Source organism: Sminthopsis crassicaudata, chromosome 3 (assembly GCF_048593235.1).
Source record: "Sminthopsis crassicaudata isolate SCR6 chromosome 3, ASM4859323v1, whole genome shotgun sequence".
Lineage (NCBI taxonomy): Eukaryota > Metazoa > Chordata > Mammalia > Dasyuromorphia > Dasyuridae > Sminthopsis > Sminthopsis crassicaudata.
The window spans coordinates 482,989,831-483,004,920 of NC_133619.1; the positions used below are offsets into that span (position 1 = coordinate 482,989,831).

Sequence of the window (15,090 nt, forward strand, 5' to 3'; positions counted from 1 at the left end):
TGAGCATTGACACAGTGACAAAACAGGATTCAATGACAACTTATAATTACTGGTGTAATTATTCTTGAGGCTATTTAAATCTCATCAGAACATAAAATAATCTGTGGGATTACTGATTAGGCATTTTACATTTCATCTCAACTGTCTTCTACATAAACAGCTCACTCTGCTGATAAAACAGTACAGGCTTGGGCCAATTCTCTTCTGGATATCTGCCTACTCTAATGCAAAATTTCCTTTTGCTACCAGATATCTCCATTCATTGGACCCAAGACCTCTGGACCTCTTGAACTCCAAGGTCTCTTCCAAGCCAAGGTCCATCTATATTGATTATAATGTTTGTTCATCTGCTCAGAAAAGGAAAGAAAACTAGGGGCCTATGCTGGAGTAATAGGAGAGTATTAGGGGAGGAGGGGAGCAGAAAGTGCATAACCCATTCCTTTCTACTTTCCTTACAAGAAGTCTAGCTACAAAGAATATTACTTGGAGCAGAGGAAAATGAAAGCAAAAGACTGAATTAAAAGCTGTCTCTTAACTAGAGCACCCCATCTTCATGCCATGGTACTGTGCAGTAGGAAGACAAAGAGGCATTCTGGGTCAGTTATACAAAACTCTAAGTCCTTTCACCATGTTGCAGGAATTAGCCAGAGTTCATCATCCCCAATGAGACAAAATGCTGAATCACACATGTGACTAACTGGAAGCAGGCAAGTAATGTTCTATCTATGCTCTGTACAACTTATATTACAAAAGAAAGAGGTCCTGAATTTGACCCCAAGTCCCCTAGTTCCAAATACAATATTTTTTTCCTATTCAACTGTGCATATTGGTTTATTATGCAAAAGAAAACAAATCTTGCTTGAACTTTTGTAGCCTGGCTCCTCTCATATATATGTATATAAAAACATCATCAGCAGTATCACCCTTGAATATGAAAGACAAATTACATAAGCTGGAGCAAAAGAAAGAATTCTTTCAAGTTTTCTTTCTCAAATGTGATATGAAAACTGTTCTAAAGCAATGACTAATGGTTGGAAATTACTCAGAGTGAGCTGACAAAAGTGTTTCCCAAGTCATCTCACCATGGTAAAGTTTTGTGACTGAAGTATATTCACAGATACCCAACTGCTGTGAATATAAAATAATGAAATAAGGATAGGTTACAGAAATTTCAGAGCAAAAGATAGGAAATTAGACTTATTTTCATATTGGAAAAATGATACTCATTAAGTTTTAAATATGTAATTTCAAATTTGATTTATTTTTGAAAGGAAAATAATATTAGCACCAGAACTTTCATCATGGAACCACAGTTCATATCATACTTTTTGACTACTCATTTATAACTTGAATTTAAGTAAGGTATAGTTGTACAAAGTCATCAACCTCACTCTCTCTTTCATCAAGGAGACATAAATATTTGCTAAGTGAACATTTTTATCAAGTTAGTATCAGTAGTTTTTTATATTTTTCTCTCTTTCTAGTTTGAGCTCATTATATTCTTAGACTTCCATGGATTCAGGTCCATAATAGCATAGGATAAAGATGTTATTAGGACTTAGATATTTTGCCTCTTGAAATTTCTGCTATATTCACTTTGTATATGTTATTGATCTACTTGTTTGTATATATATATATATATATATATATATATATATATATATATATATATATATATATATCTCCCCAGAAGAACAGAAACTGCTTCCATTTTATTTTATTTTGTGTCTCTCCAGTACCAAGTGCAATATGTGGAACATATTTCAATAATGCCAGCTTTTCTGAGCTACTCTTTTCCATATCCTTCCAGAAATTCTCTACAGGAATCCATACAATCTTCTGATGGTTTTCCTCATATATTCCTGACATTAAAAGGATAATCTGAAATTCATGAGTTTTCCAGTTATTTTTCCTCTTGATACCTTACTGGGATATATTTGTAGAGGAGGATGAATTGGCCTATAGAAGCCATGTTAAACTTCTCTAGAAATTTCTGATAGACTCTAGGGACCCAGTGTCTCAACATTTGGGTAGATCAGAGATGGTCCAGTGATGGAAGAGTTTTGAAATGATGATGTGGTCTCCTCATTGTTTGCTGAGTCAGAGAAACAGGTGACTTAGTAGAACTTTTAAAAGAAGATATAGCTTTGTCACTTTGCTTTAATTCTCCCTGATGACAAGTAATGAGCCATACTTCTAGATTCTTCATGAAAGGGGTTGGAAAATGAGCTGAGCTCTCTCCTCTAACCCCATGGATGTTCCCACATGGTTCATGGATTCAACTAGGTGAGTGTCAGCCTCATCCTCCAGCTGTTTATTTATTTTTTTTTTTTCTGTTTTGTATTTCCTTTCTTGAATAGGTGATCAAACTTCATTCTCAAGGCTGTTGGAGGCAAGAGGAGGAGTCTCTAAACACTTTGATCTTAAAAAAAAAGATGACAAATAATAAGAGGATTGGTTCCTATTTTTACTAGGAGAGGACCAGAAATTGTTTGGAGAAGCCAGAGTGGAGATGAAAAAAATGGTTCTTCGAATTAGTTTATGTTCTAGTCGGGTTTAAGTACCAAATTCCCAGAATATTAAAATTGTTATTCCATCCTTTTTTAATCATTCTCTTGTAACATGCTGTTGTCTCCAGAAGCTGCCAATCGCTCTCTGGGAGGAGATCTGCTATGTCAACTCAAATCTCTCAGACAGATTCTTCTTCCTGTAGAGAACCCTTGTCTCCAGACAGTTGCTATTAACTCTCATCCAGAGTAGTGACTTCCCTCTTTTATCCTCGCAGAGAATGGGTGTGGGATAATGCAAGGGCTTCTGGGAAAAATCACTTCAACCAATGAACTTGCTCCTCCTAAGCATGCAAGCTCTTCCCCAGAAATTCACAAGTAAAACTCCCAGTCATGGCCAGAACTAGAGAATTGTTAAGTACTGACTTAGCACTTAGTAAGAACCTAACATGTCATTATCTCATTAGCACTTAGTAAGAACCTAACATCTCCCCCTTTCTTTTGATTTAGAACATAGGGTGGTCATGACCTTGAAACATAAATCCATCAATATGGGAGGCATTACACATAATTACATAGATTACATAAACACATAGTAACAAAGTACATGCTAGAAGTATGTAACAAATAACATGATCAAATAATCATAAATTGAGAATTTATAAATGTCCATAAGTCCATTGTCCATTAGTCTCATCTTGTGTTAGGAAATCCAATGATTCCTGCTGGTTTTAAAGCTCTTTAACAGTCTTTTTATTAGCTGTGCCCTTTCAGTGTCAGATGTTTCTTATATTTTCTCCTTTGTTTTGAGGTCTTTCTCTTTTTCTGTCTCTCTCCAATGGACAAGGCGAATACAACTCATTGGCACCCATCTAATTCCTTCTCCATCTGAAGAAATACAAGCAAACCCTCTCTCCCAGGCAGTTAACCTATTTAATTTCCTTCTATTTACCACTTTCTAAATCTCTTCTCATCGTCTGGCAATTACATTGGAATTGTTTGCACTGGACACAGCCCTGTTGGTTTAAAGGGCCTGTATTCTCCCCAAGTGTAATCCATTTTTGCAATCTGTTTACCTTTTGGCTGACTTATCAGGTAATCTTTTTCTGCTATGTGATTGCTTTTCTGGTGATTGATCAAATCAGAATCCTGACCTTCTAAAGGCTCTTTGGGTGTAACATCAGCTGCCATCATGCCCCAAGTCTTTTTTGCCTGGGGCCCTGGACCTGGGCCCCTCATCCCATTTCCCTGAATTATTCTACACTCTGATGCCCAATGGAGTCCTCTGTTGTATTCTGGACATGGGGCTTTAGGTCTTCTTTCACCCTGTCTTCTCACTCTATCTCCATATTTACACTGAGCTCTTAGATGTCCAATTTTTCCACATTGAAAACATTGCTGAGTTTCTCTAGAAGTCCCTTGCCAGGAGGGCCCTATCTTTCCACGTTCATCATTGTCTGGGTGTAAAAAGCATTTGTTCCCACTGTAGCACAGCATCTTATGATCTCCTCTAAAGGAGCATCTTTGTCTAATCCCCATATAATTCTTTTGCAAATCTCATTGGATTTTCCTTAGCCAGATGTCTGGTTATTATTTCTGTAGCTGCATTTTCTCCAATAGTTCTTTTGACAGCAGTTTGCAGACATCCCACAAAATCTGCAAAAGGTTCATTGGGACTTTGCTCTATTTTAGTGAAAACCTCTCCCCGATCTTTCTGTCCAGGGAGGATACCCCAAGCTTTTATTGCAGCCTTAGCAATTTACTCATATATTGTCATGGTATAATTAATCTGTTCTGAATTCTCTCCATACCGACCTTCACCAGCTAAGTGCTCAAAAGGTGAATTTTGTGTTAACTCCTATTTCCAAATTGCATCTGACTTGGATTTTATATAATTCATGAAACTCCACAAGCCATAACAAATTTTCTCCAGGTTCTAGGCATGTCCTTGCTATGGATTTCTAATCATTCGGGGTTAGGACTTCATAAGACAAACCATCTAGTAACATTTTAACATAAGCTGATGTAGCCCCATAAAGGGTACAACCTTTTTTCAAATCTTTAATTTTATTCAAATCTAAAGGTGCATATCTTCTCCTTTTTTGACCTACAGAGTCAATCTCTTCAATCACAGGATATGCATGTATAAAATCACTTATATCCTGTCCTTCTCTCTTAGCTTTAACCAATGCTTTTTCTAATCTTGTCATAGGCTTAGGCTGCTTCACAGGCGATTCTGTTTGTGTTTCTGCCTCTTCTCCTCCTCCTCCTTCCTCCACCTCTGAAGGGTTAATTGAGGGAGGAGATGGGAAATGCTCCTGTTGCTCAGAATTGTACTTAACTTCATTGTTATCTGATTCATCCTTTTCACCTAGTTTAGTTGACACCTCCCCATTTTGCTCCTTCTTCTCTTCCTTTAGAATAGCAATTTTTAAAGCCATTTGGATTAAATTATAGGTGTTAAGTGTATCTTTGGAAATTGAGTTTGGTTTGGAATTGTAGTGTTCACCTAATTGCTTTCCTACTAATTCCCATTCATCTAGATCCAATTCTTCTTCCAGAGAAAAACAAGGACATATGACCTTCATAGTTTTTAAAAGTTCAGTAATCTCCTCCAAAATTATAATCAATCCTTGGCTTTTCATAACCTTGATAATGCTCTCCAAACATTTTCCTCGAACAGAAGGTGTTTGCCCCATTTCACTAACAGATTGCTGGTTTAGCCCTTAACAAGTTAAGTTCCTTATTTGTCTATTAGAATGCTCACTTAATCTTTAACAAAGTTTCCTTGTTACTCATGGTTCTGGGTCAGAGAGACTGAGATCTGGATTGGAGGCTTTCCCACTGGAATCAGGATCGTGTCTGTCCCTGTTCAGGCGCCAAATTGCAATGGTCCAGTCTAGCTCCTCTGAAGGGCTCAGAATAAGTCCTTGTCAGGATAAGCAAGAGTCCTTGCCCCATGTTGTGGACGCCAATTTGTAATGTGCTGTTGTCTCCAGAAGCTGCCAATAGCTCTCTGGGAGCTCTCTGTGTCAACTCAAATCTCTCAGACAGATTCTTCTTCCTGTAGAGAACCCTTGTCTCCAAACAGTTGCCATTAACTCTCGTCCAGAGTAGTGACTTCCCTCTTTTATCCTCGCAGAGAATGGGCGTGGGATAATGCAAGGGCTTCTGGGAAGAATTACTTCAACCAATGAACTTGCTCCTCCTAAGCATGCAAGCTCTTCCCCAGAAATTCACAAGTAAAACTCCCAGTCATGGCCAGAACTAGAGAATTGTTAAGTACTGACTTAGCACTTAGTAAGAACCTAATATCTCATTAGCACTTAGTAAGAACCTAACATTCTCTCAATGATGGTTGTGTCTTTTATATTTACCATTTCGTTTTTGAAATCAAAAAACCCTATAAAAATAAAATACCTGTCCCTTACTTGAATTACATTATACATTAAGTATCTTTCCACTTCCCTCTTTGAGTAGACTTAGACAGGAACCTAAGCTTTATGTAATTTGTTCCCCAGGGCTGGTAATAAGTAAGAAAAAGAACATAAGAAAAGGGAGTCTGATGCTTTTATCAATAGAAGCCAGGATTCCTCAAAACTGAATAGGCTTTTTAGGAAAAATGGGTTAGTCCAGTGCCCCAGCTCCTTGGACTCAGCAGCATTTCCTTGTTTAGAATCAATGTCACATATTTCTTTGATGACATCCTTTACTTTGGTTCTTTTTCATAGTTCCTTATTTGTTTTGTGTTCTAGACTGATCAAACATACCGTATGTCTCTCCATTATTCTATGATCTTCTGTTTTAATTTTTTGGAGACTAAAGCTTCTTGAAATATCTAAAGAACACTATAGGTAATGATAATATTATTATAATAGCTAGCATTACATAGTTCCTATAATTGAGAAAACTGGGGCAGATAGAAATTAAATTGCTTATCTAGGGTCATACAGCTCTAAGGCCATAATTTAGTACAAGTCTTCCTAATTGGAAGATTAGTGTTCTGATTGCTGCACCAATTAGCTTTGGACTTTATTTCTGAGCTGAATTTGGAATAATAGAAAGCCATATGTGATTTTCTATTCCTCTCCGGCTACATTCCTAGACTTTATCATGTTCCAGGAATCTCTTCCTAAAAATTCACTCTACCCCTGGAAATCAAACATTGGAAAAATCCTCCACCACTATAGATTCTCCCTCTGATTGGATTCCTCTCAGAACCTCCATTTATGGATTTCAACCATCCCTATCTTCATTTCTATCTCCATTGTACTTTGAACTTTCTTTATCATATGGCATCACAACTTTAACCAGTCATCTTAGTTTCTCTCCTCTTTTCCCACCCCCTTTCATCTCTCTCTTTTTAGTGTTGTTTTTCTCCATTAGCATATAAATTTCTCAAGGCAGATATTGTCTTTCTTTTTGTTTGCATTTTTCAGTGTTTAGCCCAGTTCCCCAACACTAAGTACTTAATAAATGCCTATTGACTAACAGTCTATCCCATAGACAATTCTTTTTTTTTTCCATTTTATTATAGCTTTTTATTGACAAAACATATGCATGGGTAATTTTTCAACACTGACCCTTGCAAAAACTTCTGTTCCAACTTTTCCCCTCCTTTCCTCCACCCCCTTCCCTAGATGGCAGGTAGTCCTATACATGTTAAATACGTTAAAGTATTTGTTAAATATAATATATGTATACATAGTTATATAGTTATCTTGCTGCACAAGAATAAGTAGATTTAGAAAGAAGGTAAAAATAACCTGAGAAGTAAAACAAAAATGCAAGCAAACAATAACAGAAAGAGTGGAAATGCTATGTTGTGGTCCATACTCATTTCTCAGTATTCTTTCACTGGGTGTAGCTGGTTCTGTTCATTTCTGATCAATTGGAATTGATTTGGGTCCTTTGATTTTGAAGATAGACATTTCCATCAGAATTTATTCTCATATAGTTGTTGTTGAAGTGTATAATGATCTCCTGGTTCTGCTCATTTCATTTAGCATCAGTTCATGTAAGTCTCTCCAAGCCTCTCTTAATTCATCCTGTTAATCATTTCTTACACATCAACAATATTCTATAACATTCATATACCATAATTTATTCAGCCATTCTCCAATTGATGAGCAATTCAATTTCCAGTTTCTAGCCATTACAAAAAGGGCTGCCACAAACATTTTTGCACATGGGGATCCCTTTCCCTTCTTTAATATCATTTTGGGATATAAGCCCAATTGTAACACTATTGGATCAAAGGGTATGCACAGTTTGATAACTTTTTGAGTATAGTTCCAAATTACTCTCCAGAATGGTTGGATCCATTCACAATTCCACCAACAATGCATCAGTGTCCCAGTTTTCCCACATCCCCTCCAACACTCAGCAGTATCCTGTCATCTTAGCCAATCTGACAGATGTGAAGTGGTATCTTAATTTGCATTTCTCTGATCAATAATGATTTGGAGCACCTTTTCATATGAGTAGAAATAGTTTCATTTTCATCATCTGAAAATTTGTCTGTTCATATCCTTTGACCATTTATCATTTGGAGAATGGCTTGATTTCTTATAAATTAGAGACAATTCTCTATATATTTTAGAAATGAGGCCTTTATCAGAACCTTTAACTGTGAAAATGTTTTCCCAATTTATTGCTTCCCTTCTAATCTTCTCTCATTAGTTTTGTTTGTATAAAAGTTTTTTAACTTGATATAGTCAAAATTTTCTATTTTGTGCTCAATAATGATCTCTAGTTCTTTGGTCACAAATTCCTTCCTCCTCCTCAGATCTGAGAGGTAAACTATCCTATATTCTTCTAATTTATTTATAATCTCATTCTTTATGGCTAGATCATGAACCCATTTTGATCTTATCTTGGTGCACGGTGTTAAATGTGGGTCAATGCCTATTTTCTGCCATTCTAATTTCCAATTTTCCCAGTAGTTTTTTTGTCAAATAGTGAATTCTTATTCCAAAAGTTGGGGTCTCAAAGACAATTCTTGACCTCCTTGGCATTCTTTTTCCAGAATTTTTTTTCCTGTGTGAAACTCTAAAAAATTAAATCATTTGCCTGGAGTTTCTAAAATAGTATATGTTGGAGGCAGTATTGGAGCTCAGGTCTTCCTGATTCTAAGGCTGATTTTCTATCCATTACAGTGGTAGATTATGTTCCCAATATTTTTATATAGCTAGGAAAACAGACATACAATTATTGTTATTTTCCTCTTTGCTTCATTTCAGTATTAATAAGGCTCTAACTTTTTTTTTCTCACATTGTTCTAACATGCCTTGTGTACCTTGACAATGACAGGGTCACCTGTAGTACAGATCTCTTTCATGTGCACTTACTCTTTTATAGTTATTTCTCCATCTTTGTTTTCTCACATTTTATTTCTCCCACCTCTATGAAGACCTCAATTCTTTAATCTGACAAATTTATTGAAAAAAACAAGCAAAAACTTTCAGAGACACCTGAAAGCTGGAGAGCTCCTTTGATTCCTCTATATATTATAATATGTTAGAACAGCAAGAAGAAAATTTTTCAAAAAAAAAGTTAACCGTTAAGATGAAGTAAAAATAGTTATTATAGACAAGACAATACCAACATTATCGTACGGCAGACAAACCACAATAATGACTACAATATCCCAGACTCTGTGCTAAATGTTTTTATAAATATTACCTTATTTGATCCTCACAACAATCCCAGGAAGTAGGTGTTCTTATTTATTCCCATTCCAAGAAGAAAAAAAAAGAGATTAAGTGATTTGCTATATAGGCCTTGTTTGAACTCGGTCTTCCTGATTCTGATCTAGGGCCCATGTTATAGGAATTTTTTTTCACTTGCATTGGAATTGGAAGTCTTTCCTCCAGGGAAGGAATTATGAAATTGGATAAATTTATTGATCTGCTGAGAAACAAAATTGTTACAGCATTACAGAAATTTCCAAATGGAGATAGAATGTGGCAACACATCTTTACATGACACCATGTGTTACTAAAAGTTAAGGATCTGAGATGGAGATAAACGTGCTTCAGTGGTCTAGGAACTTATATGATTTAATTTAAAACTCACTGAAATCTTATGAACAAGATTAGGCATGAAAAAAATGCACTGTTTTTCAAAGTTATACCTAATATCCAATGTGTATCTCAAAATATGTTTCCTATAGTATCAGGAGAATGGGGAGTATTTTTGTCTACAGAATGGACCAGATGGCTTCTAACTCTCACAGTTTTAGAATTATGAAAATATGGTTTGAACTTTGAAGTCTAAATCACTCTTCCTGTACTTTAAATGATAGACTTCCCCTAAAAAAGCTAAGGTAATCAGGCAGCTTTCCAAGTTAAGAGTACTCATTCCATAGGTTTCTAAATGGAAAATATTTTAAGTTCTATTATTAAGAAGTCAAATCAATTTAAAATTTCAGAATCAAATCTCACAAGTACAGATAAATTAATGGAATTTGTATACAAAATATTAAAGATGAGTATCTATGATCCACCATTCACATCACAAGTCGATATACAGAAAAAAGTAGGCATTATGCTTAGAGTGAACAAAGACTTTTTCTCAACTGAAAAAAGACTCATATATATATATATATATATATATATACATATATATATATATATATATATATACACATACATACATACATATGTGTATGTATCAAGTTTCCTCAGTTATAAATAACTATAAAGAGATGTATATGTATATATATGCATATATGCACACATATGCATTTATATATACACATGCACATGTATATGCATATTACACATACACACAGAGAAACTTTTGCTAACATATAGTTTGATCAAGAGAGACAAGGAAGCCAACTTGATGAGGTTTTCAAGCAACTGGTATAAGAAACAGCAGCCTTATTAGAAAGGAAAAGCAAAGTACACACTTTAATTACTGAAAGCAAACCAGAAAAGAGTGTGAATGTGAATGCTTGAAAAATCCCTAAAAGGGGCAAACTCACTTTTTCTCAGTGAGCCCATGGTAGGCTTCAAGGAGGGTGGCCTTAATTAGTACTTTGCTAAGTTCTTAAAAGAAGGCAGTAGAAAGAAGGCAGTGGGAATCCATTGAATTCTGAGCCTTGTTACATCATTAGGAATTCTACTTTGGACCAGGAAACAATAGATTCCTTCCTTGTTGTTTTAATTCATTACCCAGAAACTTGTAGCTTCCTGGAATTCTTAATAAAAATGTCACATCTCTTGGAATTATCTGCCATCTAATTTTAACCTAATATTCTATTGTGGATTGTATTTTATGAGGAAGAAGAGGACACATGCAATGAGAATTATAAAATGAGTTTGGTTAAGGTTAAGATCAGGGAAGACATCATTAATATGAAGACACTGGAACTGAGCCTTGAAGAAAGAAAAAGAATCCAAAAGATGGGAAAAGCAGAGGGAATTCATTCTTGACATGAAGATAAAGGAATTAATCAATCAATGAACATTAAATAAACCCTATGTGCCAGGCACTATGCAAAGCCCTGGGGATAATTAAAAAAAAATTAGTCCCTGTCTTTAGTGAGTTTATTTTACAGGGGGAGGCTAGTGGGAGGGACAATGTATATAAATCAGACTTACATAATAAATACTGAGTAAATGGGATGTAACCTTGGAGGGAGTGGTGCTGACAGCTAGTGTGGGGATGGGGGAACCAAGAAAGGCTTTCTGTACAAGATGGGTTTGAAATAGAGTCCTAAAAGAAGCCCAACATTTTAAGGATTGGAAGTTGGGAGAGCATTCTAGGCAAAGGAATACACAGTGCAAAGGCACAGAGATGAAAAATAGAGTGTCACTTGTGAGGACCAGAAAGGTTAGTTCAGCTAGATTGTAGATTATGTGGATAGGAATATAATGGAAAAAAAAATTGAAAGGTAGGAAAGTATCAGATTATGAAAACTTATTTTTTCCTGTAGAAATAGGGAACTATCAGAGTTTACTGAGTAGGGGAATGGGGTATGTGATATGGTCAGATCTACTCTTTAGGAAAACTTTGGGAGCTGAGTGGAGCACTGATTGGAATAAGGGAGCCTTGAGGCAGGGAGAGCAAACCTGCAACACAGATCAGGCAAGAGGAAATAAGGGCTTGAACTAGGGTAGAAACTTGTTGAGAAAATATAAAGAAATATATATATATACATTTGTGTATGTGTGTGTGTAGGAGTGTAGGAGCCATGAGATGTGAAAGTAGAAACAAGATTTGGCAATGGATTAGATATATAAGATAAGTGAGAGTGTGGAATTGAAAATGACATTGAGGTTGAGAGCCAGTGACTAGAAGGATGATGATGTACTCAATAATAACAAGGAAGTTCAACAAGAGGGACTGGAGAGAGAGATAAGGGGCTCTCTTTTCAACTTGTTGAGATTGAAATACAAGTGAGAAATACAGTTTGAAATCCCCAAAAGCAATTGGGGATGCTTTGAGAATAGATTTCAAGATAGAGATTAGGCCTGGATAAATATATCTGGGAATCATCTGCATATAAATGATAATTGAACCCAGAGAAACTGATGAGATGACCCAGAGAAAGGATAGAGAAAAGAGAAGAGTTACATGAGGACTTTGGAGACAACAGCTTCAATTGAATTATCAAATGAGAGTTGCAAGTCAAGTTAAGAAAAAAAGAAGCATCTTAATTATTATTTTCCTGAATGAGAAAATTTTATGAGGAAAGTGTTAAGTAGTTATTTTCAAACAAGAGTAATTTTTGATTTCTATCCCTCAAAGGTTCCTCCCCTTCATCCAGTCAGCTTCCAGTGATTCTTCCTCTACAACTGATTCTTCCTCTAAAATTGTCTACTTCTCTCTATACAATTCCACAAAGCCTGCATGAGTGTAATCACTAAATCTATTAATCAACAAGTAGTTGGATATTTTCCCTAGGACTGGGACATTGTTAAAGAGCCTGAAAACCCAGTCAGTCAATCTGAAATTCCAGAGATTTGATTGATTGTCCCTGATAATGTAGCCCTATTTCTTGGGAGATTGAAATTGATAAAGGGAGTTTTGATCCAGAGACTGCAATAAGGATGCTGCTGCTGATAGTGTTTCAACATTGTTGCCCATACCCCATTTGCAGGAGGCCTATAGATCTAGTGTGTAGCACCTTAAAAAAAGATTGTCCACTCTTGGTATAATTCATTGAAAGTATTCTGAAAAAAAATGTGATACCCTGTAGAAGTGTAAGGTAGTTATTTTTTATTTATCAGCAATTGAAGACTCTATCTATCTATATACTAGGGATTTGGAGGTGGGGCAGGGGGAAGGATTTTAGGAAACATTGGAACTGGATGGTATCTGCTATGATTCCTTACAGATAAGGAACCTGAAGTCCTAGGTAATTAGTGGCACAATTGGGACAATATTTTAAGTTTCCAGTCCCATTGCCCAGGTATCCTTTTTGCCTTCTAAATATTTTATCATATACAAAACGTATTGTTAGTCCTTGAAGGACAAGCAGTCTGAATTCATTCTTGTTCATATTATTATCCTTATAAATTAAGCCAGTAATAACTGCTAGGTTTTTCAAATGCTAAATTTATATGCCTACTGAAGTCCTCTTCCAGTGTTTCACTATAGTGTACAAGTGACATTGGGTCTCTGAAGGCTGGGCCAGAGAGAGCCAACTTTGGCAGGTTTTGGCAAAGCAGAAAAGCTGTGAATCCAGGCCCAGTGATGTATGAAATCTAAGATCAGTCTAGAGAAATTTGGAAAGGCTTTGCACCAGAAATCTGGCTACCAAATTGGGAAGTTTTTGGCCGCCAAAAATGGCTTAGACTATCTTCAAGGATATAAATGATCTGTGACTTGTGTTGGACCAATACTCACGAAATATTCAAACATTTAAGTAAACATCAAGGAAGAAAGTAAAAAGTTAGCAAATCTTAAAAGGAATAAGTGATTTATAGGAACTAAGGTTTAGCCTTTAGAGCAGGGCTTCTTAATTTGGAGCATGTAAATTTTTTTTTTTAATTTTGAAAATCATATTTAGATTAGTTTCCTTTGTAATTTTATGTAATTTATTTTATTCATTTACAAATATTTATCTGAAACGACCATAGGTTTCACCAGTCTGGATAAAAAAAGGCTAAGAATCCCTTGATTTGGAAATAATCCACAATGTACAGATTAAAAAACAATTGAAGTCAAGTCATTTGCTTAAAGTCATGAAATCAACAGAGGCAATATTTTTTTTTCTCTTAACTGAAAATGTGATCCTAAAATGTCTGCAAAACCTGATTTCCATCATGCTTAAGAAAACAGAACAATATTAGGCTAGTATGCCACCATAAGAATGAAAAATCAAAAGTGAAAGACACTAAATCTGTTTCCTTTTATTATTTCAATAAAATAGGAAATTAAACTAACAACACAAATGGAGAAATTGAAGGATTAGGGGTGCTCCTGGAAAAGAGAAATCCAGCAGAATGTTAAAGTACTACTGTAAATCCCAGACATATATTTCTAAACAAAGCTGACTTTTTGATTGCTTTTGATTATAAGATATCTGTATTGTGAAGAGTAGTATAATGCACCTACTATTTTACTGAACATGTCTCTTTACCTAAGCCGCATTTTGCAGCATTATTTAAATCTAATGTTGGTGCTAGTCGTATCTCTTTAAAAAAAAAAAAAAAAAAATCCGGGTAGAGGGAGCTAATTCCTCTGCTGCATTGAACTTGGTTAGATGCACAGAGCTGCAGCAACAATCACGCATCTCACTCAGAAATCTGCTGATGTTACATCCTCATGCGTCAATGATCAGTAAGTGTTTTCAGGTTCAAACGGATTAAAATGAAAACCAGAAGCAGCGGGGTAAGATATTTAATGGAGAAAGGAAGAAATCTGTCGGTGGGATCGGTCATTTTATTCTCTGAGGGTTTGGCGGAAAGCAGGTCAATCAGTCACTGCAGTTGTTTGTGGGAGCTTTTGTTAGAAGTTATCTTAATTATGACAGTGGATGCCTTCTGATGGAGAATCATCTTGCTTTTGACATGTAGTAAAGCTATCAATAGTGTTTCTGTTAAATAAACTTGGGCAATGTGCCTTCAAGGTTGGGGGTGAGGGGAGATTTGGCAGCTGTGGTGTCTTACTAGACAGATTAATGGGGTAAAGATGTCCGTGCTAGTTGGCTTGAGAGTCTGGGATTCTTTGTTACAGTGTTCCATTAGAAACCTCCCGGGCATTGCTGCAGTACAATGCATATGGAAAGCTATGTTTCTGGATTCTATAAAGCTGCCCTTGATTTGAGATTTTTATGTGGTTTTAGAGTAAGTGACATAATTTTTAAAAGCATTTATTTCAACTTAACTGAGTAGTATGGAGAAATTTTAGGTGTTGTTATCCAGACTCTTTAGATTTATGTGTGTAAATAAAGATACTAGTTCATGGGATTTAATTTTAATCTCTTGTTTTCAAAAATTGAGAAAAGCTTAAATTATATATGCATTGCCCTTTAAGGGAGCTGCCTTAACATGTAATAGGTAGGAAATGGATCTGTATTGTCTTTGGAATGGGAAGCTCCCAGGTGCAAGAAATTCCCTTAATCAGC

At 35.7% G+C, this 15,090-nt stretch overlaps 1 protein-coding gene across 2 annotated transcripts in view; it reads left to right on the forward strand.

The window, feature by feature from the left end:
* Positions 1-14,211: 14,211 nt before the first annotated feature.
* Positions 14,212-15,090, forward strand: part of SACS (sacsin molecular chaperone) — an 80,330-nt gene continuing 79,451 nt past the window's right edge. Inside the window, exon 1 of one of the 2 annotated variants that reach the window (XM_074303660.1) lies at positions 14,212-14,303. The gene's annotated coding sequence lies outside the window, so the exon portion shown is untranslated. Of the gene's footprint in view, positions 14,355-15,090 lie in introns of both variants that reach the window. The other variant, XM_074303661.1, reaches the window with a different exon arrangement.